At 39.8% G+C, this 25721-nt stretch overlaps 1 long non-coding RNA gene across 1 annotated transcript in view; it reads left to right on the forward strand.

The window, feature by feature from the left end:
• LOC145720367 (uncharacterized) overlaps nt 1-25517 on the forward strand; it is a 93382-nt gene extending 67865 nt beyond the window's left edge. The window contains exons 3-7 of the long non-coding RNA XR_014143284.1: nt 19111-19237; nt 20810-20977; nt 22006-22196; nt 23878-24068; nt 24858-25517. This is a non-coding gene — a long non-coding RNA (uncharacterized LOC145720367). The remainder of the gene's footprint in view (nt 1-19110; nt 19238-20809; nt 20978-22005; nt 22197-23877; nt 24069-24857) is intronic.
• Nucleotides 25518-25721: the final 204 nt, after the last annotated feature.

A 25721-nucleotide genomic window follows, 5' to 3' on the forward strand; every position in this document is an offset into this window, starting at 1 on the left:
CATGGAGACCTAGAGAATGGGCAATGGAAGGAACTTAAGTGTGCATCATAGAGAGAGCCAAGGCAAGCCGATGGAGAACAAGGGAGAGCCACAGCAGGCGACAGGCAGATTTTAGGCTGGCTCTAGAATAGATGTCAGGGAAGTGCAGTATCAGAAGAGCCTGGGGGTGTGGTAATAGTTACCTAAAACTCTCTAAGAACTCTGTCATCTACTGCATAAAATCCAAGCTTTTAACGTGGTCAGTGAGGCACCTGATGGTATAGCTCCAACCCTGCTGTCTGTGCCCACAACAGCTCTGCAGAGAGCAGAGTAGTATTCCCTAAATGTTGACCTCTCAAAGGCAAGGACTATGTCTTTACTTCTGCTGTCATGCAGCACCTACAAGAAGGCCTGCTGTACTGTAGGTGCTCAACAAATGTTTGCCTGATGAATGGCATAGGATCTAAGTAGATGGGCGACCAGCTCCTGGGACACTTGCGTGTACAGAGTGTTTTTTCAGTGACTGAGAGAAGCCTCTGAATGAGACTCCTTAGTGGGGTCCTACATAGTTTCATATGGTAGTTGTAACAAATTGCCAGAAATCTAGTGGTGTAGAACAACAGAACTGATTGTTTTAAATGGATCCTTGCTCTTCTCTTCCAGCTACTGGTAGCTCCAGGCATTCCTTGGCTTGTAGCTGTGTAACGCCATTGTCTGCCTCTGACCCCACATGGCCTTCTGCTCTGCTTGTTCTTCTCTTCTGCCTGCTTCCCTCTCTTCTCTTACAAGGACACTTGTGACTGGACTTAGGGCCCACCCTGATCCAGGATGATCTCATGCCAAAATCCTTAATGACCTTGCGAAGACCCTTTTCTCAAATAAAAGTCACATTCACAGACTCACTGTGAACACACTTTTTGCGGGACCACTATCCAACACACAGAGGCCTGAAAACAGAAAATTTATCACCAGGGAAGAAGCTAGAGGAGACCTTAGTGGAACTTGGGTCTACTATGAAAGGTTAGGCTGGTGGCTCAGTCATGGAGAGTGGCAGGAAGCAAAGGAAGATCAGCAGCACAGCTTGATTTGCTGCCAAATCCTTGAGCCACTGACCAAGGGCTCCTTAAATTGCTTCAGACTAAGACAGGAAGGTAGAACCTGGAGAAGACATGAGGACCAAGTAGCCCCACTATGGGAGTTGCAAGACTGCAAAGTGGAAAAAGTTTTCCTTCCCATTACATTAATATAGAGTTTAAAAAAATACAGAGAGTGATATTACCTAGTTTTTAAGGGGCTGGAGGGAAATGCACACTTTCACATACTAAGGGATATTAGTCAGGGATCTCCAGAGAAATAGAACCAGTAAGACACACACACACACACATACACATGCACATACACCACATAATCACCAGGGAAGCCGATGGTGTAAATCTCATCTAAGGGTCGGAGATGTAATTATATGTCCCAGTTCAAGTAATGAGGTAGGAAAAAAAAAAAAAGAAGCAAACTTCTCCTTCCTCTACCTTTTGTTCTGTTTAGGCCCTCAGTGGATTGGATGATGCCCACCGTATTAGGGAGGGCGATGTACTTTATTGAGTCACTTATTTGAATGGTTATCTCATCTGGAAACACCCTCACAGACACACCCAGAAATAATGTTTAATCTGGGCACCCCTTGGCTAGTCAGTTTGATGTATCACAGATGGTGAGGATGAATTTGGCACATTTTGGGTTTCATGTATCAAAAGTTTTAAAGAAATGTACATACCCTTTGATCCAGCATTTCCTCAAATCAGGCAAAGATTTAGCCAGAAGCATGTGCTTTGTGATTGGAAAAAACTGATATTTCTAATAATGGGTGATGATTTGAATGCATAGTGGTTATCCAAATGATAAAAACCATACTCCTATTAAAAATGGTATTGTTGAAATGTGTTCCTTGACCCTGAGTAACAATCATTGTTGGATGAAAAAAGCAGATTAAAAAGTGTGTGTCTACTATAATCCAATTTTTTGTTAAAACATTTCTATTTTGCAAAAAGACAGGGTGGTATGTACTCACCCATGAATAGTAATTATCTCCATTTGGGGCAATTATTTGTAATTTTTTTGCTCATTTTTATCTTTGCTCTTTTTATCATGAACATGTATTATATGATAAAAGGAAATTATCTTAAAATATGAAAAATGTGGCCTCCTAGCATTAACTTTTTCTAGGTTGTGTGTCTTAGTTGTTACTACTATATTTATCTAGGCATATTGATCTCTGATCTAATTTGCATGGCAATGTTAAAAAATAACATTTCTTCTTACATTAGTAATAAACAAGAGACGATAAGCTGGCTTGTTTAACCATTATGAAGTCCTGGCACCCAGGCTAGCTTGAGGATTCTACAACTCATCATCTCGCTCTTTCAGAACATTTGGCTGTAGAACCTTCTGGACTGTCCATACTCCGTGGCAGTAAAAGCTGGGGATGTAACCACTTCTCACTTTTGATTTCTTACTTAAAACGACTGGATGCTAGATTACATGAAAGGGAATGTATGAAAGCACTTTACAAATTGTGTGCAGCCACTCAAACAAGGGGCTTATCATTGATGTGCCCCAATGTGCTGGGAATGCTGTGGTTCTGGGCACTCAAACTCCCTTCCTTGAAGCCCCCATTGTTTTGGGAGTGAGGAGATAGCCTAAGAGGGGGAGGAGTTGGGGCCCCACCAATCTCATCTGAGGACTCCACTTGTGTCAGTGATAGACAGTGAGGACTCTCATGCCCAAGGACAGATTGGAAACCTCTGATTTAGCTCAATCTCCTCATTTCAGAGAAGCACAAACCAAGGCTCAGGGAGGGGAAGTGACTTTCCCAAGGTCGCTTCAGGGCATAGCTGGAACTAAAAGAGTTCTTTGACTTCTAATACTGTGTTGTGTTTTCTCTGGACTCCACTGTATCCTCATCATAAAGTAAAACCCTGAAACTTCTCATATAAAACAATAGCTAGCTCTGATCTGGCAAAAGATACCCAGTGATAAGGGCAACATGGCTCACCCTCCTTTCCCCTTGTCTTCCCATGAATGGAGTTTGGTCAACAGCAATCCCAAGCTCTAGTCCCCTTCTGAGACCTCAGACCCATATGGCAGGTATTCTCAGGCACAGGGAAATGGCCGCATGGAGGGGTGCAGTAATTGGTGCAGACCATGGTTCTCTCACAGCATCCCCCTGTGGAGATAAGGCCCCAGGACCTGCTTCTACTTTAGTAAAGAAAGACTTTCTCAATAGTCAGTTTTGCCACAAGATGCTGTAAAGGAGTAATTCTGCACAGCACTTGTTCCTCAATCTTACACTCTACTAGACACGTGAAGACAACTCATTTTATTACCAGGCAGAGTGGACTAAGTATTCAAGAGAGATTCAAGCAAAATTCTGTGGAAGCAAAGAAGAAAGAGTAATTAATTCTTTTACCACTAACAAATGTGTGCTGAGCATCTACCCGTGCTGGACACTGAGCTAAGTGCTTCACGCAGGAGATGCCCTACACAGAAGTGTTCATTTGTGATGTGATTTCTCTCTTTGATTGCTCGGAAGGCTAGAGCACTTTATAATTACATGTGGACCTGTAAATATATTTATCTTTTTTCTACATGCCAGTGACAGTCTTGTAGAGAACATACCGCCAGGACTTGTAAAACTATTTATTAATTTTATTGTGAGTTTTCCCACTGAATATAGGCTCTTTTCGGGCAAGGACCTATTGTATTTAACTTTTTATTTATTTCTCCCACCCAGCATGGTACTTTGCACATGGTAGACACGCCGTAAATGCCAGTTAAATTAATCAAGGTAAAATGGATTGAATTAGCCAGTATCACCCAATCCACAAGGTTGGACTACACAGACCAATACTCTTCTCCCCTCCTTTTCCACGCCTCCCCAAGCTCAGTTTATTCCCTCCATAGCCCCTGGAGTTGGTTTTAAAACACACACACAACTTGGTTATCAAACACCTACCTCCTCCCCCTATTGCAGTGGTTTTCATTGGTATTTAAGATAAAATCCAAACCCCTCATGAGTTAGGAATGCTTATATCTAAATTTTGCCAGTCAGATAGTTATACATATATGGCCAGACAAATTCATAAAGGGATTATAGAAATTACAGATGATAATTTATATGTTGCTAGATTTCTCTCCTTAGTTTGGTCTACACAGTCGTGTACGGGTTGGTCTCTGACACTTCTTCAACTTCATTTTGGTTACTTTCTTCTTTCTTACCACATTCCAGGCACCCTGGTCTTATATCTTAAGCACACCAAACTTAATCGATTTCTTGGCCTTTTGCATTTGGTGTTTCCTCTGTTGGGTATCGTTCTCCTCCAGTTCTCATATGAGATATGCTAACACAGGCATACCTTAGTGATATTGTGTGTTCAGTTCTAGACCACACAATAATGTGATTATTGCAGTCTGGCTGTGGCAAGTTCTTAGATTAAGACAACAATGAAGTTTGCTACATCAGTGGACTCTTCCCTTCATGATGATTTCTCTGTAGCATGTGGTACAGTTTGAGAGCATTTTACCCACAGTAGAACTTCCTTCAAAATTGGAGTCAATCCTTCTAAACCCTGTCATTGCTTTATCAACTAGGTTTATGTGATATTCCACATTCTTTCTTGTCATTTCAACAATCTTGCCAGCATCTTCACCAGGAGTAGTTTCCATCTCAAGAATCTATTTTCTTTGCTCATCCATAAGAAACAACTCTTCATTCATTAAAGTTTTATCATTTGATCGAAACAATGCTGTCACATCTTCAGGCTCCACTTCTAACTCTAGTTCTCTTGCTATTTCTACCACATTTGCAGGTGCTTCTTTCACTGAAGTCTTGAATCCCTCAAAGTCATCCACCAGGGCTAGAATCAGCTTCCAAACTCATGTTCATGTTGATATTTTGACCTTTTCCCATGAATGGCAAATGTTCTTAATGGCATTTAGAATGGTGAATACTTTCCAGAAGGTTTACCATTTTCTTTGCCCAGATCCAACAGAGGAATCACTATCTATGGCAGCTATGGCCTTACAAAATGTATTTCTTTGGTAATAAGACTTGAAAGTTGAAATTACTCCTCAATCTGTGGACTACAGAATGGATGTTGAGTTAGCAGGCATGCAAACAATATTAATCTTGTTGTCCATCTCCATCAGAGCTCTTGGGTGACCATGTGCATTGTCAATGAGCAGTCATATTTTGAAAGGAATCTTTTTTTCTTGAATAGTAGATCTCAACAATGGGCTTAAAATATTCAGTAAACCAGGTTGTAAACAGCTGTACGGTCACCCAGGCTTCGCTGTTCCATTTATATAGCACAGGCAGAGTAGATTTAACATAATTCTTAGGGCCCTACAATTTTAAGAATGGTAAATGAGCATCAGCTTTCACTTAGAGTCACCAGCTGCATTAGCCCCTAACAAGAGAGTCAGCCTATCCTGTGATGCTTTGAAACCAGGCATTGATTTCTCCTCTCTAGCTATGGAAGTTTAGGTGGCATATTTTTCCAACAGAAGGCTTTTTCACTAACATTGAAAATCTGTTGTTCAGTGTAGCCACCTTCATGAATTATCTCGACTAGATCTTCTGGAGAACTTGCTGTAGCTTCTATATCAGCACTTGCTGCTTCACCTTGCACTTTGATGTTATGGAGATGCTTCTTTCTTTAAACCTCATGAATTAACTTCTGTTAGCTTCAAACTTTTCTTCTGTAGCTTCCTCACCTCTTTCTGCCTTCATAGAATTGAAGTGAGTTAGGGCTTTGCTCTGGATTAGGCATTGGCTTAAGAGTATGTTGTGGGTGCTTTGATATTCTATCCAGGCCACTAAAACTTCCTCCGTATCAGTAATAGGGCTGTTTTGTTTTCTTTTTGTTTGTATGTTCACTGGAGTAGCATTTTTAATTTCCTTCAAGAACTTTTCCTTTGCATTCACAACATGGCTAACTGGCCCAAGAGGACTAGCTTTTGGCCTATCTTGCCTTTTGACATGTCTTCTTTATTAAGCTTAATCATTTTAGCTTTTGATTTAAAGTGAGAGATGTGTGACTTTTCTCATGAATACTTAGAGGACATGTAGGGTGATTAACTGGCTTAATTTCAATATTGTTGTGTCTCAGGGAATAGGGAAGCCTAAGGAGAGGGAGAGAGATAGGGAGACAGCCAGTCAGAACATATACAACATTTATTGATTAAGTTTGCCATCTTATATGGGTGCTGTTTGTGGTGCCCCAAAATAATTACAACATCAAAGATCACTGATGACAGACAACCATAACACATATAACAATAATGAAAAAGTTTGAAATACTCTGAGAAATATCAAGATGTAACCCAGAGGGCGCCTGGGTGGCTCAGTTGGTTAAGCCACTGCCTTCGGCTCAGGTCATGATCCTGGAGTCCCGGGATCGAGTCCCGCATTGGGCTCCCTGCTCGGCGGGGAGTCTGCTTCTCCCTCTGACCCTCCCCCTTCTCATGCTCTCTCTATCTCATTCTCTCTCAAATAAATAAATAAAATCTTTAAAAAAAAAAAAGATGTAACCCAGAGACACAAAGTGAGAAAATGCTGTTGGAAAAACCCCACTGGTAGACTCGCTCAATTCAGGGTTGCCACAAACTTTCAATTTGTGAAAGACTCAGTATCTGCGGAGCACAATAAAGTGAAGTGCAATCAGACGAGGTCTGTCGGTAATTCAGGGCTACCACAAATGTCACTTCTTAGAAAAGAACTTCCCAATAAATTCATTCCCACTCCACACCTCTTTATTTTATTTTTAGATACCACTTATTACTATTTACAAACATCTTGTTCATTGATTTGTTCCCTTGCATATTGTCTGATTTCTGTGCATGGAATATAATAATGACAGTGAAAGCTAACACCTATGTGGTTTCTACTACACGCCGTACATTATTCTAAGTGCTTTCATGTATATCTATTCACTTAATCTTTATAAGAGCCAAAGAAAAAGGGACCGTTTTAACCCCATTTTAAAGGTGAGGAGACTGAGGAACAGCGAGGTTAAGTGATTTGCCCAATGTCTCACAGCTAGTAAATGAATATGTGAAGATTTAAACCCAGGTGGTTGGCTCTAAAGTCAGTCCCCTTAATCACTGTCTTATGCCGCCTTATATGTAGATGAAGATCTCATAGATTCTGTTCATTGCTATATCCTTCATCCTAAAAATACTGTTTATATCCCAATGACCTAGACAATGAATCAATGTATACAGTATTAAATGTGCTGCTTCTCCTTGTTTTACTAGACATTGGTACCACATTTCACTGGAATGAATCATGAAGAGCAAAGTCAAATGCTTTTTGGTTTAAGTAAAATAACATCACTCAAATCTTTTGGCTACACTCTTCCAGACACAAACCTAAGGTCCCCCCCACCCCCACCCCAAAAGACCCCCACCAACAACACCTTTGTTTAAGCTAGAGGAATGGTGGAAAGGTTCACTGTATTCCTGGGAAGACATAAAAGCTCACTTGCTATGGTCCATAAAGTATCCAGAATAATTCTATGCATAGTCATTAAAGAACTCTATAAAAGGCACTGAATATTGAGACCACTCAAGCAATCTGATTGCTTAATTAAATCTCTAGAAATGCTCAGTATGTGCCAATTGAAACTGTATCACCCATAAAAAAGAACTACATGCCTTCTCTTTTTCTTTTCATTTTTAGTTTATAATAGCAATAATGACCTTGGCTCTGGGTATTTCCTGGAGATTAATGACTGGCTAGGCTTAATGGCCCTCAACTGCCCCTCCAGTGGACTACCAACTCCTCCCAGCTTGTCATTCACACCCTGAAAAGTACCCCAAGTCTTACTCTGGTTTGCTAAGGAATGTCCATACTTGTCAAAGCTAGTGGGGTTGGCTTGTGAATAGTGATTTGTGGATTCATGAGAACTTTGTGACAATATTGATGACTCTGAATAGGACAAGTTCCTAACTACCTCAGAGGTGAACATTGATACACTCAGTGTATACATTGGAGCTTGCTTTCCGTCATTCCACATCTCACTGTGGTGGTTTGAAGAAGCTTGCGATACATTTCTCTGCTTTTGAAATTTTTCTCTCTCGTCTTCTACTATGTAACTTCCTTAAATCTGTGTATGGACACAAAATGCTTCAGAAGCAGAGAAGCTTCTTTTGAAATCAAAGATGCATGGCTACATCTAAGGATATAATTCCAAATATAGTATAATGCAGGTAGGTTTAATTTCCTCTACCTCAGCTTGGTGAGGTGGCCACCACTCTGGAAGGACCTACAACTGGTTGCAATTCTAATTCTACTTTCTTAGCTTCCCAACTGGTTGGGAAAATTATTCTCTCTCTGATTCCAGAATGTCAATGTGGCAAATCCTTAGCTACTGCTTCTCATCTGTCACAAGCCTGTGTTATTAGTGTGTCCTTGAACCACTTTGTCTACTATAATAATGATATTAACAATGGACATTTGAATAGCACTTTAGAATTGACAGAGTGCTTTCTAGGGACACATGATTAATCTTGTTTTACAGAAGAGGAAGCTGGGTTCAAGAGATAAAGTGACTTGCCCAAGATCATATATCTTATAAGTAGGGGAGGCATTCCAGATTTTCTGAGTCTACATTCAGTCATTTTCTCAGTTCTTTCAATTTGCCACTTTTCTATTCCTTAAATCATTTCTTTCTTGATGTATCAGAGCAAGTGAAGGAGCCTTAAACAATAACAATTGTTGCTATTCATTGAATGTTAACTATGGACATCCATTTCACATATATGGTTTCCCTTTTTTTAAAAAAAGATTTACTTATTTTTTTAGGGGGTTGGAGAGGGAGAGAGAGAGAGAGAGAGAATCTCAAGCAGACTCCCCACTGAGCACAGAGTCCAACCCAGGGCTCATCTCACCACCCTGAGATCATGACCTGAGCCAAAATCAAGAGTCCATTGCTTACCTGACTGAGCCACCCAGGTGCCCTATCACATATATCATTTCTTTTTATCTTCCCAACTCAGTGAGTCAGGAAGTAGTTCCATATTCCAGAGGAGGCAACTAGAGTTCAAAAAGTGCAAGTGTCCTATTGGAGTTCATGCTCTGGTGGCTGACTCGTGAACCTATGCCCTTTGGCTGTGCTGCCATGCTGCTGAAAGGGGGACTTTTTCTCTGTAGGATTTTTATGGCTTGGCAATTTTTCCTGTTGCACAGTATCGAACATGGCTGATTTGTGAGCTGAGAATGAAATCCTTGAGAGTTCTAGACAAATAACACCACTGACCACAATAAGATGAAAGTATCCCTAGGTGGATGATGGCCAGAATGGAGATCTCTTTAGCAATGGTATAGGGTGGGTCTTGATATTTTGCCTTAAATATGACAGAAATACCTAATCTGACAAATATCTTCACATTTTTTATTTTTCCCTACTGTGACTTCAAGTGATGTGTGTAAGGAACAGGTGGGCTAGTTGTCATATCTCTGGACATAGATCTGTAAATTTTTTGAGGAGTATTTTATAGCTTCGAGGGGCTACGTAGTACCAGAGAAATTGTTTACTTCATCCCTTACATTTTTGGTAGTGAAAAAAATTAAAATCCAGGAAGGCTGGATGAGTTGCTCAAAATCTTTAAGCAAGTTCTGGTTTGGTTTTGTTTTCCTGTGGCAAGTGGTTGATGGGCCGCGTTTTTGCTATTTGCCAGGCACACAGAGACTGCGAACGCTCTGAGGAGTAAGACAGACCCAGGCCCTGCCCTCAGTGAGCTGGAGGTCTAGCAGGCAGAGATTTGAATCTTTGCGCTGGCAGCATTCTATGCTCAACTGAACTCGTTTGGGAGCTCTGCTCATGTATTTCCTCATCTCGAATCCTTGCCGGTCACGTTCCACCACGTCCTTGCAATACAGCACAGAGTATGTCGGCTACACACACTATTCCTAGCCAGAGTTGTTTTTTTTTTTTTCCCCTTTTAACCCGACGAACTGGGGTAGGATGAGACCTCAAAGGTGCCCATTCCTAAATTCTAGGCTAAAATCAGGTTTAGGCTAGATTCTAGTGTTAATCTTTTTCAGGGGGATAAGAAAGGAAAGGCGTCACTACTTCCTTTGAAGACTGTACATCCCTCTTCAGCGACCTCTGCCTGTGTCATCTCCTTCATTTGACTTTCACTCTATGGTGGTGGTCCCAGGAGGCCATTTTCTTCTTTATATGTCCTCAATAGAGGTCAGAGCTCCCCCTTCAGGTTAAAGTGAGGAAGGCAGCGATGTGGTCAAAAGTTCCTACCAGCGGGGATTGAAGAAAATCTTCAGAAAGAAGATTGCTCCATCAGTTTTTCAGGTTCTTCATTTATGTGATGTTATTACATAGCCTCAGGAGAACACAAAAACAAAACCAAACAGAAACAAAATAAAAAAAATAGCACTTTGGAACTCTAAAGTCCATGGAAATTTATTTTCTTAGGAAAGCATTCTCCTTTGGTTCTTCACTCTGGAGAACTTGATTTGCCATCAATATTTAAAATGAAAATAAAGTACTTCTTAAAAAATGAAGATCACTTAAAACATAGTGCTGCTTTGAATGTCAAGAAGCCATTATGTTTAATAGCCTTTTTTAAACTATTAAAGTTGAGTGGTTACTTTTTATTTTGCATTTAGTCACTCATGGGAGACATTTATTTAGTCTTATATGCCACAAATAGTGATGCTGTTAGTAGAGAAGATTCTCATTTTGAATAATGGTCTCATTTATATAATATCTCTTAGTATAATATATTCATATCTTACGGAGGAATGAAAATGCACAAACTGTTAAGAAAGTGAAAATACTGTGAAACGTATGCCCTTGAAACTATAGGATTGTGAAATCAAGAAATGTGATAAGTATTTTGAGTCGGTCAAATGGCATATATATATACACATACATACATATACATACACATACATCTAAACATTTCCACAACCTTTGCAGAAAGAGCAACATCAGAAACAAAAAGATTTTCAATTTTTTTTTGTTTTTTTGTCAACAAGTTTAGGATACAGTACAACCCAGTCCACTTCTATGATATATTCCAAAAGCACAAGGAATGGAAAGAAACATATGGAATATACGTGACATTTTTTTCCTCCTAAATGTTACTTTATGAAGCAATTTTTAAATTGTCATCCTTGCTTACATGGGCAGAATGGTAGTCACTTTTAAAAGACTTAGTGCTTTTTGTAGAAACCTTATACCTTTTTCTTTTCTTTTAATTTTATAGTCTCCTAACAGATGCATGGGCTTCTCGATAACATGAGATCTAAATGAGGGAAAATTGCAAATTCTGGACAAAAATGGCATTATCTTTTGGATCTATGGGGTTTTTTCTGAGTACAAATCAGAAATGTGGAAAGCATTGAGAATACAGTGGAGGGCATAGGCATGTGCCATAGGGATTAAAACACATAATGCTTATGTAAATAGCATCTGATCCATGAACATTTGACTATAAACAGGTTTGTTATTCTGGATTCCCCTGATCCTCGTTCTCATGTGAGTGATAACTTTAATGTAAATACCAACCACTTATTGGGTGCCTACTATATGTCACATGTGATGTTCCATAGTTATCAAATTTATCAATTAAAGTTTTTTGGGGTGTAAGTGATGGAAAATCATGTAAATTGTGAATTGATCCAGAATTCAAACAGCGTCACCAGGAGTCAGTTTTTCTTCATTTCTCAACTCTGCTTTTTTGATGTTGTCATGTAACCATGTAGTTAAGAGGAGTTTTCAACCTCAGCACTACTGACATTTTGGAACAGAAAATTCTTCATTGTGGGGAGCCATCCTGTGCATTGTAGGATGTTTAATGGAATTTCTGGCTTTTGTCCACTAGATGAGAATAGTAACCTCCCACACACACACCCCGAGTTGTGACAACCAAAAAACGTTCCCAGATATTGCCAAGTGTCTCCTGCGTAGGAGGCAGGGTGGGAAGAAAGCAACTTCTCCTTCCCTCTCCTTCAGTGAGAACCACTGGGATAAATGAAGATGACTGCCAAGTGTTCCTGAGGCATATCGATTTAAACCCAGCAGAGAAAACAAAGTATTTCTGTCCCAGCATTTCCAGGAAAAACATTCTGAGATTTATCCTTTTTTTTTAAGTTTATTTATTTATGTTTTTAGTAATCTTGACACCCAACATGGGACTCAAACTCACGACCCTGAGATTCATTCTTACTGGACTTGCTCACATGGGTGGCCCACTCTTGAAGCAGTCACCCTGAAGTGATCCCTGAAGCCAGCTCTGATTGGCAGGCCTAGGTCATGTGCTCCACTCTAAAGATGGGGACAGAGCCCCATTCACACCATCTGGATGTGAGTTGGGTGGGGAGGGAATTTCCCAGTGAAAACCAGGGGTATGACTTGAAGAGGAGGAGTAAAAACTGGTTGAGGCAAAGAGTAAATGTGTACCAAAGAAAAATTATCTCATCCATTTTCATAAAAACTGAGTGGCACAGAGAGAGTAAATAAATTGTCCAAGGTCACATAGTTAATGAGTAGTGAGATATATACTCATTTTATTATCTGAGTCAAAATAAATGAGGAATGAATAACAGAAAAAAAAAATGCCTGTCTTACAATTATAGAATTGCTAAGAGTTAACAAATTCTTCCTATCCAGGTGCATTTGTTGTACCTTCCTAAAACTCAGTAATTTGTCCCTCTTTTAGGGGAGCAGGGAGGGGATATCAACTCACTAATCTGGCTTAAAAATTAAAATTTATTTCTCTCCAATTACAGTATCATAAGCAGTCAAACAATATATTTAAAACAATGCTACTTTAGTATTAACACCTCCTCCTGATTCATTATGAGTTAAATCAGACTTTTTGCTAACTTAGGAAACCAGCCACAATAGATGAAACTGATCTATAGGAAAATGCATTCTGAATGCTAAAACCATTGGCTTCCCAGTGAACTTTTGGAGTGCAGCCCATTTCTAAGCTAGGGGCTGCCAGTGTTGTGAAACTGACACTGTACTTTTAGGTTATTCATTTCTTCCAGGAGACTGGAAGTATTTGTTCAAAGTTTCTACCTGGTGGTTGACTTTCTAATAATAATGAAATCTACACAAGTTCCCATGTTACAGACCAGAAAATGACCTGAATCTAAGAATGTATGAAACAATGGAAACTTGCACACCAAACTTGAGGGATTTACCTGTCACAAACCATCTATATTCCCATTTTTAATCAAAGGTCTTTGTTAATCATATCTGGACAGGTTATAAGTCACCATATCTTATGAGATTTCAACTCAATAATGAGCTCAAAGTTGATTTACTTGCATTAGATGGGAAGGAAACATGATTGTTTTTACTTGCAAAATGAACTTACTTTATTTTAAAGCTGCTCAAATCCGTGAAAGCAGAGATCTCTGCTCTCTCTAGGGATGGCATTGGCTGTCTCTTTGGAAGTGTGGTACTCACTGAAAAAATTTCTCACCTGCCTTCCACCAATATCTTCAACAATTTAACAAACTCCATTAAAATAGACTGCCATTTTGTACCATTGTCATCATTTTCTCAACTTTTTAAAAAGATTTATTTATTTATTTGAGAGAGAGCACATGCAGTGGGTGGGAGGCGGGGGGGAGGAGGCGAGGAAGAGGGAAAGATTCTCAAGCAGACTCCCCACTGAGCATGGAACCCAACATGGGCTCAGTCCCATGACCTATGAGATCATGACCTGAGCCAAAACCAAGAGTCAGACCCTCAACTAAGCCACTCAGGTGCCCTTATTTCTCAAATTTTAAGCTACTCTTTTGCATAATGTGATGTTAATTATTAGGGGGAATCCCATTACTTAAAGTTAGTGAAGGTTTAGCTCACTCAAGGGGACTGTGGTGAGTTATTCTCTTTAAGACATGGTATAAGAATATCTATTTAAAACAAGGTGAAGGGCATCACTGCAGTAATTTTTACTTTTACAAGCAGATACATTCAGAAACACATTTTTACCAAGAATATTCAAGAAGTGCAGAAAACAGCTGCACAAAATCTTGAGAGAAATAGCTTCTGCTTTCTATAATTTCTGCACTGTTTAAGGACTGCACTGAAGGAATTTGAAATCAAGATGATTGACATTACTAAGCTTTTTTTTATGCTGCACACATGGTCTTTTTTAAAAAAGAGTACTCTGTGCGCAAAACATAATTGCTCTCTGCTTCTGCAAAGGTTTCCCTTCAATAGAATTGCATTTTCCTGATATAACTGATTAAAATAAATTAAATGAGCCACTCACTTATTCTTTCAGTTTGCAAACTTTGAAATTTTTAACAGGGTTCTTACACAGGCATACATTGTGCAACTCTACATACTATTTAGTAAAGTGCATTCTAAGTGCACTTTTGAAAATCTAGATAACAATGTTCTCAATAAAGAGAAAAGATGACAAAATGTCTAGCCCAGGGACCATCAAGCCTCTGCTTGCCCCTTGGCCATCAAACAGGTGACAGTTCATCAGCCAGTTTTTGCCAGTTCTGCCTACTCCCTCCCTAAAATGTGAGCTGCCTGGGGTGAAATGTTATATTCCTTCCCACTTTTAGCATAATAATTTGGCAAATGTTGGTGAGGGAGAAGCAAAGTTCTTGAGCTGGTTTACTTTCCACATCTTCCATGGTCATTAACTTTACTCCTTTAAAAAAAAAATGTATATATGTACATTTATACGTATATATGAATAATAGATACTACATTATATTATTAATTACATTATATATATTTGTGTGTGCATATTACGAAGCTTGATTCAAGATTTTTTTGTATAGAAATCACAACCAAGCTTTCTTGTGTTAAAAAACAAAATTCAACTGAGTAAATTTTAAAGATTTTATTGGCTTTATTCCATGATTCATGAATTGGGTAGGACCAATCTAGCAGATAGAAAGGAGCTTCAGGCAGACATATAGAATGAAAGACTTTCATAGGCAGAAGGGAGCAGACACAAGGAAGTTACGCTAGAGAAAAAAACAGATTGGTTATAGCAAGGTCACTTTCCTTTAGGGGGTGGTAGGGGTCTATCAGGCAGATTTCCTAACTATGCTGATTAGGCACTTCCTGATTGACTGGTTTAAGATTCCATTTCTGGGAGAGGCTAAAACTGTAATTAAGTTATCTTTCAGTTTGGTTACATGGGACTTAGCATGAGTGACTCCATTTTGGACCTGTTGTCTTTGTTTTTAACACTTGTGATTTACACCATTTATGAATGCATGTATTATTTTAGTAGTAAATCAATGTCACTTGCACTACAGAAAATACATCTGAGTTTATAAAAATGTTGCAAAATAATAGCTACTTGGCTTAACATAACTTATTGAGTATCTGGCAGTTATTTTAAAAAAAAGTTGATGCATTGATCAATCGGACGACGGCAGAGTGGCTATAAACCAAAATGAGAAAGAAGAGAGAACAGAAATCGTCGTGAAAGACAGAGCAGCAGAAGAGATATCAGAAATAATCTACTCATTTTCAGTTTTCTTTCTAAATTAGACCATATCTCATTGTGTCTGTTGTCACCAGGTATTATAAACCTTAAATAAATGGTTTATTATGTTTTTTTCTCTGAGACATTTGCGGGGAGTTAAGGAGAAGGAGCTAGTCAAGTCTTTAAACATTCTGATCAGGTTTCCTCCAGGGTCTTGCTGCTGGAAGAATGTCTTATGGGTAAATTTCCACTCTCTCAGCGGGGAGTGTTTTGCATGAACCAACTCCCAGGAGAAAATGTTATTCCATAGAACAAAGCCCAGGCAGTGACTCATATTAAACTGACCCGGGTGGGGGAGGGGAAGCATTGACCTGGAGGGAGGGAAAGGGTAGAGGACACAATTTACTTTCTAAAAACTGACTGTGGCTCTCTGGGAAATGAAAAACCTCTGAAGTCTCAGTGTTTCTCTGTGATGCTTTTATATAAAAAGTATTTGCAATGTGTCATAAGGATTTTCTAGGATGAAATGAAGATTCTTAGTCAAGGGAAGAAAAACCGAGTCTCTTGTAGAAAAAGTAACCAAACTGTCTTTCTCATCTACATCTCTTAGTTATAATATCAACTATAATTGATAGGACGGACATGGCTAATTTAATAAAGCCATTTACTGCTCATCAGAAACAAGACTTAAAAAAGATACTGATTTTAAAGGAGAGCCATTTCTTGCCTGAATTTGCATGTTTCGATATGACACAACCTAGAAATGGATTCTTCTCACCTTAGCTAAAACAACTTGAATTTCAAACACCTGTCTTTCACAAAGGTTAGAGATTCACAGACCATCATTGCCGTGTTTCCTGTTGTCATAAGGGCTGCTTCTTGATAAAATGATACAGTTCTGCAGTTTGATCCTTTTAATTATCTTTTTTTATTATTACAACATGCACCAGGGTCCTAAACTTCCGAGGATTTATTGATAAGGGCGTCTTCCACTTGTACTGCCTCATTTTATTGCTGTTTTTATAATGGTTTCTAACTAATAAAATGTTATCTTATTCATTTTGTTTATGTGTAATAAATCAGAAACCTTTCCCCTTCTATGCAGATATGGGTGTGCTGGTGGGGGAGCGTCTATCCATGTGTTAAACTGATGACGTCTTTTGCATACAAATAGAAATTAGTACAAAAGCATTTCATTAAAGAAAGTATCGCTGTTTCTGCATGACCCAGGGAAAATTAATATTCTAAATGCAAAATCACGTGACTTGGGGGTTTTGCCTCTTCCCAGCAACCAAAGCTGTGAAAAGATGTCTGGAATAAAGCCTAGGTTTCTTCTCTGTTCCTATGAGCAATATTATTTCCTTGATGAAGGAAATAGATATGATGGGAAAAAAATAGTGCGTGCAGTTTTCAGGCAGCTTTAAGCCCTAGATGTTATATTCATTCAACAGGTATTTATTAAACCCTTGCAATGTGTCAGACTCTGTGATAGGTGCCAAGGTGAACAGGAGACATGGTCCTGGCCCCCACAGAGCTTACATTTTTATAGGGAAATAGACACCAAACGAATGATTACATCAATGAATAAGTAATTTCGATTGTGATAAGGGTTGGGAAGGAGAAGCTGGGACCCTGAGAGAGTATTGTCCATCAAGATTCATTCACTCCTTATCTTCAGACTCAAGCCACTTACTTTCCAGGCTCTGGGCCTGGCCCCGGGGTTAAGAGCAGGGATAAAGGCCGACCTGTGCAGACAGTCTCACAGCGCCCCATGATGGATATACTTGGGAATTGCATCTCTGGCAACACCTCACTGATGGGATTGGGGAAGGCAGTAATGCAGAAAGATGGGTTCTTGTCAGAGCCGCCATTTTTACTGAGTGTTGAAAAGCCTCCCAAGCACCCAGTGGCATAGGCAAAGGCAAGGGGATGAGGTGAGATAAGTTTTTAGAGAAGTGTATACAGTTCTAGGAGGAGAGGCTATGGAATATGCAGTGGCTGGAGGCAAGCCTAGAAAGGCAGGTTGAAAGCAAATGGTGAATGAAGGAAGTTGTATGCCTTGCCAAGGCATTTGGACATTGTTCTGACATTTGCAGGGAGCCATTGTGGAATTTTAAAGAGGAGGTGTTATAGGGGATATAGTTGCCTAAGGGCATCTACCTGGTCCATTACCCCTTCCTGAGACTACCTTAATTTACTTTCAGGTATCTACCCATCTCCCAATAGCTACCTGCTCCAGGGGAAGCCCTCCAGATGCAGGGCTTGGTCTTATTAAGGTAGGGTCCTCCAGGGCGCCTGGGTGGCTCAGTTGGTTAAGCAACTGCCTTCAGCTCAGGTCATGATCTTGGAGTCCCAGGATCAAGTCCCACATAGGGCTCCCTGCTCAGCAGGGAGCCTGCTTCTCCCCTCTGACCCTCCCCCCTCTCATGCTCTCTCTCACTCTCTCAAATAAATAAATAAATAAAATCTTTATTTTAAAAAAAAGGCAGGGTCCTCCACTCCTAGATCTAGCTAGATGGGCCACTTCGGCCAAAGTCTATCAACTCACCCTTTACTTTGGCTATAGGGATCAGTTGAGGAATGGGCATATGACCAATTCCAACCAATTAGATGCAGAGAGGGGAGTCTGCCAGGGAATTCTGGGAAAGATGTTTCTTGTCTCTTAAGACAGAGCTACTGAAAAGGATGCCCTCTCTTGCTGTGGATGTTGTGCTGTACAAATGTGAAGACCTGTAGGCAGCATGCTCCTTGGAGCAAAGTCAACCTCAAAATGAAACTCTTAACCCCTTAAGAGTGTAAGCACCCTTAAGGTACAGGCTACGTGGGTTTGTACACTAACTATGCCCCTTACTTGCGTGTGATCCTAGGCAAAGTACCTCTCAGCCACCATGCTCATATGGAGATAATAATAGTAGTTATCTCTTGAGGGCTTGACAAAGTGCTTGGCTCATGGTAAGTGCTTCATAAATATTAGTTATTTTTAAGCCCTTCATTAAATATTTACTGGGAGCCCGCTATGGGCCAAGCACTCTGAGGTACTGAGGATATCATGTGAGCAGGAAAGACACAATCCTTGTCCTCAAGAGATATGCAGGGCTTGACTTATCTTATATTTGTTTCTCGCAAGTATCTCATTATCCTCCATATTGTAGTTAGAAATTGACATAAGCTTTACACACTCTTGTATCTGCTTCATGATGGTGGCTTCTATATAGTAAGTACTCACTTAATGAATGTCTGCTGAAAGGAAGTGCCAAAACATTTATTGTATACCTGGTAAGGGCAAGCCCTGATCCAGACCACCATGGCAGTGTTCACGGAAAGGCAGTACAGTTTAGTGGTTAGAACCAGTAGGTTAGCTTCAGAAAGGTCTTCCTTTGAATTCTGCCTTTGGTGCTTACTAGCTGTGTGACCCTAGGTGAATTCTCTTTCCTCACCCCTGACATGGGGATAAAAATATCTGTTTCATTAGGGGTGTTATGAGGAATTAAATGACATGAAGGGGATTATATCTAGTACCCAGTGTGTTGCTGAAAGTAGCCACTCAGTAACTTATAGTTATTTGTTACTGGGGCATTTCACATGTTGACATGAAATTCATTTTGTAATTAATTGGGCATTTTATTTTAACAGGTGTCATGAGGTAGTCATTTTTGTTGCCCACCTCCTGAACTCTTTCCCAACTGAGCAGAAGCCTAAGGAGGAGGCAGGTATTTTCTCTCCCCTCCCCTGCATTAATGGCTGGATACTGGACCAAAAGGTGAGTGTCATTAATCTGAAGCTTCTGCCTAAGACTTTCATTCATGAGGAAATAATAAAAGAGACAGGGATGGTTAGACATTATGCACAGCAGCTATGCTGAAATCAGGAGTTTTTGGTGCAGTGGTGAGTGCCCAGGGCAACTGAGTCCAGCGTCATGGTGGGAGGTGGGTGCATGTGGCCTGTGGTGATAGGGCAGGATCCTGGCTGTACTTTTTATTTTCTGAGCCTGGTTCTCCAGCATTCAGATCCATTCCTTGAATGTCTCAATACCCTCTTATAATTCCCTTCCTATCTACATCAATTAGAGTTGACTTCTGCTGTTTGCAACCAGTACCCTGGTAGAACAACAAATGTTAGAATTTTTAAACACTGAATTTAAGTTTTATACTTTTATGGTATTGGTGGAATACCTTATCAGGTACTGAAGGTTATTTGTGTTCTTTTTTTTTTTTTTAAAGATTTTATTTATTTATTTGAGAGAGAGAATGAGAGAGAGCACATGAGAGGGGGGAGGGTCAGAGGGAGAAGCAGACTCCCTGCCGAGCAGGGAGCCCAATGCGGGACTCGATCCAGGGACTCCAGGATCATGGCCTGAGCCGAAGGCAGCCGCTCAACCAACTGAGCCACCCAGGCGCCCTCTTTTGCTCTTCTTAAACCATTAAAAGCCAGATACCCAGGTGTGAGGCTACCAACAACTTTATGTTATATTCGTTGAGCTTGGCTAAAATCCAGATGTGATACTGCTCAGATAATGTTATTTTCAACGTGTCATCTTATTTCATGGCAATCTTCACTATATGTGTAACTCAAGAAAATGTTGACTACAAGCCAATCCATGAAGCCAATACTTTAACTATAAAATCTGTCCCAACTTTGTACTTTAATTTAGCTAGCTCTTGGAATACAGTCTTTGTAATAGGTGTTGTCTTAGTTTTTGAAAAGGGAATCTTTTTATCAACAATATTTAGATGATTTGTAGTTAAAACACTTTTTTTTCTATCTGGAAAGTAATTTGAATAGAGGACTATATAAGGATAAACCCAGAGTCTTGAGGCTACCTGGTTTTTATGCTACTTCTTTCAGGGAAGATTGGAAGCTTTCATTGTTCATGATGTCTCAGTGTGCTGAGCAATATACACAGCAAGATAGAAACAGTGATGAATTGATGGATAGAAATAAATTTGAGGGACATCAGAGATTATCCAGTCAAGAGAAGTCAAAGAGCCTTTCTCATGCATGCCAACTTTAATCAGTGGGTAGGGTTGCATAGAGTGCTGTCAAGAATATTTATGAAGTTGCATCCAAGTTCATTGGGAAAGAATGGTGTGATCAATGATTAATGTCTGCTATAGGAGCTGAAGCGGAGAATGGTGCCACATGTGTTGATTACTTACACTCTGGTCTAGTCTAACCCCTTCATCTCACTGGTGATGAAGAGAAGCCCAAAAAAGGCAAGGGACTCTCCAGAGCTTGTTAGTTTGAGGTGTTCCTTCCCTCAAATAAATGCTTCAGCTCCTCAGTGATTCATAGAATGTGATTTCTAGTTCTCTGTCCATCCTTTCCTCTGCAGACATTCCAGTTTGTTACCTGAGGACAGCATTGTGTCCTGAAAGACATCAGCTGTGGAGTCAAGACACACCTGGCTTTGAATCCTAGCTTGTCTACTCCTTAACATCTCTGAACCTTAGCTTCCTCATCTTAGAACAAGATTGACGATTATTCCGCTCCCATTTGAGTTGTAAAGATTCATTCATTCATTTCACAAATATTTATTGTGTACTTGCTATGTGCAAGGCATTGGGGATAGAACAGTGAACAAAACATGCAAATGTCTGGCACTCTTGGAATTTTCTAGTAGGTTAAAGGCGATAGTGTGTGTGGAGGGGGCGGGGGGTGTCATCACAAACAGGTTTTGAATACCTAGCAACATCCAACATTACTAACTCCTTTCCACTCCTTGCTGGCCTTCAACCCTGCACTGCTGCTGTGTGGTCTGACAAGGACAGAGCAGCCAGACCTGACAATAATCTTCCCCATTAGGGACATAAACTAAATTTGAATAAGAGCAGCCTAAGTTCACAAGAGCTTTCAGGAGACAGTTCTTTTGCACTAGGGGCTCTTCCTAGCTTCAGTGGGGCATCAATGGCATCCAGGGGTGGCTATAGACAATTGTTGCCCTCTCCTCAAATGGTGAGTCTGGCCTGGGTCTTTTCCTGCACATACTTTGGACATTGATTTATTTGTCTCTCCCTTTCCTTTTCCCCTCCTTCCTTATCCCCTGCTCTCCCCCTCTCCCCGCCCTGCCCCCCCCCCACACACCAAGGGAGGAATGAAACTCATGAAGGATAAAGCCTGTCAGCTCCCCAAAAAACAATTCTCTCATTTGCAGAGGGAGGAAGAACTCTAAAATCTAGCTTTTCACATCCCCTTTGTTGAGCTTTAATGGGATTCTATTTGGAACGGAAGACTAGCAGCCACCCACACTCACCTGCCCATCTTGTAGTGATTTGCACAACTCTTTCCAATTCCCATCCTGTAAACTTTAGGAAAATCAAAAGTACCTATTCATCAAGAAAAAACTACATACTTAATAGATTCAGTTCTTGTTGGAAAAAAATAAACCTAAATATAATGAATTAAATGTCAAAAGATTTCAGTGGACGATTCTTAGAATCAGGAGAAATATATAGTTATAGACACAGTTCTGTTAATATAACCCAGAATTGGATCTGTCTCCTTCCCTCCTAATATGATTATTTTCCCCAGGTGGCCCACACTCTTACAACGTAAGGAAGAGCTAAATGCCAAGGGGATTTTTTGGGTTCCCTCTCTTTCCTGCTTGGTTTTGGGCATGCCATGGAAAACAGTGCCTGTAGAAAATTCTGTTGTGTTCTGTTACCTACAGTTCACAGTCCAGGAGAAGCCACTTGGAAATTAGATTTCTGTTCAGAAATATGGTAGGTATCTTTTCATCCAGCGCAAAGATAATGATGCTCTTGGTGTGAGTAAGAGTTGGAAGAAGTTTTCTGGGCTTAGGAATTTGGGGGCAGGCATGTTGTCTGGAAGCTGCTTCCACATCTGCTTTTCACTCCCCAGTGTGTAAGCAAAGAAAATAGTAGAGTAGATACCTCTAACATGCACAGAATCTTGCGTATGTCGAAAACTTAATAAGCTTTCAAAATCTTTTACTCCCATCTGCATATTTTGAGCCCTATAGTGACATTATGATGCAAGCCGGGCAGATTTCATTTTCCCTACTTAATATTTGAGAAAATTGACACAAAGCAGAACAAAGTACCTTGTTCATGCTCATGGAGTAAGACCAGGCAGGACCAGGATTAGACACATCTCCTGCTCCTAGATCCGGTCTCATTTGGCTTCTACCTGCTGCTGCTGGCCACCCTTGTCCAGAGGCCCAGAACCCAAAGCTCTTCTTGACAGTTGACCCTTGACTACTGGTCCCAGTCTTGGGTAACTTGCCATCCAGTTGAAGGGCTCAAAATTTACAACTGTTGCCAGTGCCTAAAACATGGACTTCCCTGTGTCCACCCAAATTCCCCAAACAAAACAGCTTTAAGCCACTCACTGATTATGGAATTATAAGCTCTGGCTCTTCCATTCACTAACTGGTGATGTCATGGAAGTCGATTTGTTGGAGTTATAGTTTTGTCAAATACAAAGTAGGGATGAGAATTGTTTGCCTCATGGGGTTTTCATGATAACTGATGGAGAAAATTAATGTGAAAGTGCTTTGTAAAAGATAAAGCATTGCATAAATGTAATTTATTCCTGTATTACATAGCAGTTACTGTGAGCCAAGCCCTGTTTCAAAAGCTTTACAAAATATTAACTCAAATAATCTTCACACTAACCCTATGAGGTTAGTGTGAGCCTCATCTTACTGATGTGGAAACTGCTTCTCCATGCACATAGTTAGTTCTTAGCTTGAGGGGCATCTCGGTGGCTCTAAAAGACACAAACATATCTCACTTTTTCTCCCTTAAAATCCTTTGAAAATCAAATTAAATTAAGGAAAGAACAAATCAAGAAATGCTGAAGATAAAAGCAGAAATTGATAAATTAGGAAAGAAAAAGCTGCAGAAATGATAGATACTTCAAGAACTGGTTCTTTGAAAAGACCTATAAAAGAAGGAAACTTCTTGATGTCTGGTGAAAAAAAGAATAAGTAAAAACACAACCACAAACAGTAAGAATGATGAAAAATACGATCACAGATAGGGAGGGGCAGAAAGTGTATAAGAGTATATTATTTACAATTATATAGAAAGACAAGTGAAGACAATGTTCCTAGATCAATTTCCCAAGTTAATTTTGATAATTTAGGTTTTCTTAGGAAAATTGATCTAGGTTGTTTTTTTTTTTTCCCCCACATGTCTTGGCATAGAACATCCAGCCTAATTCTTTTTTTTTTTTTTGCCTAATTCTTAACTGTAAAACTTAAGGGGAGATTTTCCTGAAAGTGAATGTATCAACTATCATCACTATATTTCAACCTTGATTTGGTAATAGAATAAGGAAAATAAATGAAGAATAATTTTCTGCAGAGTCAAAACTATTTGTAATGTTCTTAACAATATAGAATCTCAGCTTAATAACTAAATTATTTTTTTTTTTAAGATTTTATTTATTTGAGAGAGAGAGTGAATGAGCAAGAGAGCACAAGCAGGGGAGCAGCAGAGGGAGAGGGAGAAGCACGCTTTCCCTGCTGAGCAGGGAGCAGGATGCGGGCTCCATCCCAGGACCCTAAGATCATGACTCCAGCTGAAGGCAGACGCTTAACCAACTGAGCCACCGAGATGCCCCTCAAGGTAAGAACTAAATTAATAAGAATTCGGTTGGTGGCAGATTATAAAATAAATAGCCACAATTTAGGTTTCCTGAAGACTGGCAATAGTTAATTTTCAAATGACTTGAAAAAGAACCCCACCTCATCTACAATCTCAACCAAAATTATAGAATAGTTGTGGATCAATAAAAAATGTACAAGATGTATGCACTAAACTTTAAGACTGGCCCAGCAGGGGCGCCTGGGTGGCTCAGGTCACAATCCCATGGTCCTGGTATCCAGCCCCACATTGGGCTCCCTGCTCAGCGGGGAGCCTGCTTCTCCCTCTGCCCCTACCCTCCATGCTCACGCTCTCTCTCAAATAAATAAATAAAATCTTTAAAAAGAAAAACTGGCCCATTAAAATTGTTACCACTTTCCCCCATTGTGGTGACGATGGAGGGTCGCCAGACACCTCTTTCTCAACTCTTTAGAACCTGGTGCCTGCATCTGCCGCACCTTTGGCTCTAGTACAATTCACTTGGAAAGGCCACGCCCCTGGCTGCTCCCATCCAATGAGCGAGCATGGTGGGGTACTATTATGCAGCAAGACTATTTCTGCAGACCAATTCCTTGTCTATCGCGCACTGCTTACACCCACCAAGGCTCTCCAACAGCCCGGCTGAGAGTTTCTCAGAGCTGCACAGCAGTCTCTCGCGAAGTCCTCTTTACCCACCCCACCTCCATTTCTCCTTTCTCTTTTTGTGGATGTCACACTTCCATCGGTGTCTGAAGGTGCTTCTGCCTTATTCTGATCTCTTATCCTTCACAGGCTTCTCTTCCGATGAATCTCTCACCCATTGGATGTGGATTCTCTTGGCATCTGCTTCAAGGAGAACTTGATTGAAGACCACCAACAATGATATTTCACATCTCCTTCCCTCCTTTATTTTTTCCATTTATCTCTTATTATTTAACAAGCTCAGTTGTACTTATTTATCTTGTTCATTGTTTTTCTCTTCTGTCCTTCAAATCTAAGCTTCATAATTCTATTTGTCCTCTGTTGCTTCCCCAATCCCTAGAATGATTCCTGGCTCATAGTAAGTGACAAAAAAGTATTTGTTGAGTGAATTAGTGAAGGAAAAGACATTAAATAAAACGCAAATAAAGTTCCTGGAAAAAATGAAAAGCCCATTGAAATTTTTTAAAGTTCATCTTAAAAAATAAAAACTTAAAAATAGGCAAGAAAATGCCAAAACATAATAGCAATATATGATACGAGATATTGAAGAATATAAAGATAAAATAATTAAAGCAGCCTGGAGAAAAAGCTAAAATCAGTTCTAAACTATGTGTTCCTATTCTAATATAAAATACACATTAAAACAAACTTGAAAATTCTGAAAAAAAAAAAAGCAACCTGGTACCAATTTGGATGTAGACAGATTGGTCAGTAGGACGGAATACAGGTCCAGCCTCAAGTATTTTTGAGAACTCGGTATATGGATACACATGGCATTTAAAATTTGTAGGGAAAGGAGGAATTATTCAGTAAGCATTGTTAGGAAAACCAGCCATCTGTGGGAAAAAATAGATCTGAATTTTATGCCATATACAACTTATATACCATATGGATCAAAGATTTAAGTATAAAAACAAAATCATAAAGTACTAGAAAAATATGTATTTCTATGTG

Source organism: Leptonychotes weddellii, chromosome 2, assembly GCF_054177405.1.
Source record: "Leptonychotes weddellii isolate Sample4059 chromosome 2, ASM5417740v2, whole genome shotgun sequence".
Taxonomy (NCBI): Eukaryota; Metazoa; Chordata; class Mammalia; order Carnivora; family Phocidae; genus Leptonychotes; species Leptonychotes weddellii.